Here is a 3,862-nt window from a genome sequence, read left to right as displayed (position 1 = left end):
GTGCGGCCCGCTGTGGCCAGCTGGCAACTAGCTACGGAAGGGTACCGGCGCTCCCGACGAACCCGCCGGGGTGGCTGGTGACCAACGCTGCGTTCGGCGCTTATTGCTGCGACCGGGAGGGAAGCTGCGCCCCGTCCGAGTCAGACTCGGTCGTTGCGGCCCCCCCGAGCCCGCACGCCTCTCGCGGAAGGTCATACGCCACCGGCGGCACGAAAGACGCCTCCCGCAACGCGGTAGTCGGGAAAGGCTATTCCGATAGTCGAGCAGAGTTGCGACAACACATCCCGCGGTGCCGTCTGGTTAGGCAAGGGTTTGAGAAACAGCATTCGCGGTAGACCGGCGCGGCCGGCGGACACCCACGCGGCGTGCCGCAATCGGATCGCGCGCTCGGCCTCCGTTGATTTCCTCTAGGTGGGTGATTCGGGGCGTCTCGGTCTCGCTGCCGTTCGGTCGCGCCAAGGCCTGCGGGGGCGGCGCGTAGCGCACGCTCTCGCGGCGGCCGAGGCGCTAGAGTGCGACCCGCAAGTGGGGAGGAACCGTCCACCCAACGCCGGCGCGAGCCGGGGCCGGTGGGGGCCCTACCAAGGCGGGTCATGAGTGCCAGTCGGTCAGTTCGGGAGAAGGGGAGGGTACTCGGAGGCCCGCCGGGAGCAGACGGGGGTCCGGAAGCTGAGGGGGGTGAAGGACGGCGGCCGGGAGCAGACGGCCGTCCCCGGGAGGGGGTGTTCGTTCACGTGCGGACGCCGGGAGCAGGCGGCCGTCACGCGATTCTGCCAACCGTTCCTACCGGCCTGTGTTTAAGGAGGCGGCGCGTCCTCCGTCCTTGGATGGATAAGATTCGCAGATTTTCGCCCGGCCTGTGTTTAAGGAGGCGGCCGGTTCCCTCCTTCCTTCCTTTCTTGGATGTATAACATTCGCAGATTTTCGCCCGGCCGGTGGTTTAAGGAGGCGGCCGGTCCTCCCTCCTTGGATGTATAACATTCGCAGATTTTCGCCCGGCCTATGTTTAGTGAGGCGACCGGTCCTCCCTCCTTGGATGTATAACATTCGCATATTTTCGCCCGGCCGGTGGTTTAAGGAGGCGGCCGGTCCTCCCTCCTTGGATGTATAACATTCGCAGATTTTCGCCCGGCCTATGTTTAGTGAGGCGACCGGTCCTCCGTGGAGAGCGACCCGCAAGTGGGGAGGAACCGTCCACCCAACGCCGGCGCGAGCCGGGGCCGGTGGGGGCCCTACCAAGGCGGGTCTCATTGCCTGTCGGTCAGTTCGGGAGAAGGTGGGGGTACTCGGAGGCCCGCCGGGAGCAGACGGGGGTCCGGAAGGTGAGGGGGTGAAGGACGGCGGTCGGGAGCAGACGGCCGTCCCCGGGAGGGGGTGTTCGTTCACGTGCGGACGCCGGGAGCAGGCGGCCGTCACGCAATTCTGCCAACCGTTCCCACCGGCCTGTGTTTAAGGAGGCGGCCGGTCCTCCACGAGAAGAATTCTGCCAAACGTTCCACCGGCCTGTGTTTAAGGAGGCGGCCGGTCCTCCCCGTCGTTCCGCCGGCTTGTGTTTAAGGAGGCGGCCGGTCCTCCACGAGAAGAATTCTGCCAAACGTTCCACCGGCCTGTGTTTAAGGAGGCGGCCGGTCCTCCCCGTCGTTCCGCCGGCTTGTGTTTAAGGAGGCGGCCGGTCCTCCACTATTCCTTCCTTGGATGGAAAGCATGTAGCACTTTGAAAATTTTCGAGCACTGTGACACTTTGAAAATTTTCGAGAGTTTTTGTACTTAGAAAATTTTTCGCTCTTGCACTTCCAGAGTGCTTTGCGGTAGCTCCTAGGTTCGCTGTCCGAGCATGTGAACACTTTTTGGGGGGGAACACATCGCTAGAGACACCAGCCGCCTGGTTCTCGGGGCCAAAACTTGTGTTCCCCACACTCGTTCTGACTATATTTTGCGATTTGGGGGTAAAGGTAATGAGTACAGTGACTAGGGGGACCAACTCATCGTACTCTGGCGCACCAACAGACCAAAGCTGGTACTGCACTTACCCCTGGTACCCCAACGCCTGGTACCTGACGGGCGAGAGGCTGATTTTTCGCTATTTGCGGCCGACCGAGGGAACCAGACAAAGCGGACACTTTACGGCGCAAGAGCCGTTGGCACTTAGAAATTTTTCGACAAAGTTGGCGCGAGCTCCAGAAGGAGAGGCTGATTTTTCGCTATTTGTGGCCGACCGAGGGAACCAGGCAAAGCGGACACTTTACGGCGCAAGAGCCGTTGGCACTTAGAAATTTTTCGACAAAGTTGGCGCGAGCTCCAGAAGGAGAGGCTGATTTTTCGCTATTTGTGGCCGACCGAGGGAACCAGGCAAAGCGGACACTTTACGGCGCAAGAGCCGTTGGCACTTAGAAATTTTTTGACAAAGTTGGCGCGAGCTCCAGAAGGAGAGGCTGATTTTTCGCTATTTGTGGCCGACCGAGGGAACCAGGCAAAGCGGACACTTTACGGCGCAAGAGCCGTTGGCACTTAGAAATTTTTCGACAAAGTTGGCGCGAGCTCCAGAAGGAGAGGCTGATTTTTCGCTATTTGTGGCCGACCGAGGGAACCAGGCAAAGCGGACACTTTACGGCGCAAGAGCCGTTGGCACTTAGAAATTTTTCGACAAAGTTGGCGCGAGCTCCAGAAGGAGAGGCTGATTTTTCGCTATTTGTGGCCGACCGAGGGAACCAGGCAAAGCGGACACTTTACGGCGCAAGAGCCGTTGGCACTTAGAAATTTTTTGACAAAGTTGGCGCGAGCTCCAGAAGGAGAGGCTGATTTTTCGCTATTTGTGGCCGACCGAGGGAACCAGGCAAAGCGGACACTTTACGGCGCAAGAGCCGTTGGCACTTAGAAATTTTTTGACAAAGTTGGCGCGAGCTCCAGAAGGAGAGGCTGATTTTTCGCTATTTGTGGCCGACCGAGGGAACCAGGCAAAGCGGACACTTTACGGCGCAAGAGCCGTTGGCACTTAGAAAATATTCGCCAAAGTTGGCACGAGCTCCAGAAGGAGAGGCTGATTTTTCGCTATTTGTGGCCGACCGAGGGAACCAGACAAAGCGGACACATTACGGCGCAAGAGCCGTTGGCACTTAGAAAATATTCGCCAAAGTTGGCACGAGCTCCAGAAGGAGAGGCTGATTTTTCGCTATTTGTGGCCGACCGAGGGAACCAGGCAAAGCGGACACTTTACGGCGCAAGAGCCGTTGGCACTTAGAAATTTTTTGACAAAGTTGGCGCGAGCTCCAGAAGGAGAGGCTGGTTTTTCGCTATTTGTGGCCGACCGAGGGAACCAGGCAAAGCGGACACATTACGGCGCAAGAGCCGTTGGCACTTAGGCGAGCTCCAGAAGGAGAGGCTGATTTTTCGCTATTTGTGGCCGACCGAGGGAACCAGGCAAAGCGGACACATTACGGCGCAAGAGCCGTTGGCACTTAGGCGAGCTCCAGAAGGAGAGGCTGGTTTTTCGCTATTTGTGGCCGACCGAGGGAACCAGGCAAAGCGGACACATTACGGCGCAAGAGCCGTTGGCACTTAGGCGAGCTCCAGAAGGAGAGGCTGATTTTTCGCTATTTGTGGCCGACCGAGGGAACCAGGCAAAGCGGACACTTTACGGCGCAAGAGCCGTTGGCACTTAGAAATTTTTTGACAAAGTTGGCGCGAGCTCCAGAAGGAGAGGCTGGTTTTTCGCTATTTGTGGCCGACCGAGGGAACCAGGCAAAGCGGACACATTACGGCGCAAGAGCCGTTGGCACTTAGGCGAGCTCCAGAAGGAGAGGCTGATTTTTCGCCGTTTGTGGCCGACCGAGGGAACCAGGCAAAGCGGACACATTACGGCGCA

Source organism: Syngnathus typhle, unplaced genomic scaffold (assembly GCF_033458585.1).
Source record: "Syngnathus typhle isolate RoL2023-S1 ecotype Sweden unplaced genomic scaffold, RoL_Styp_1.0 HiC_scaffold_366, whole genome shotgun sequence".
In the NCBI taxonomy this organism is placed as follows: Eukaryota; Metazoa; Chordata; class Actinopteri; order Syngnathiformes; family Syngnathidae; genus Syngnathus; species Syngnathus typhle.
This window is presented reverse-complemented; position numbering follows the sequence as displayed.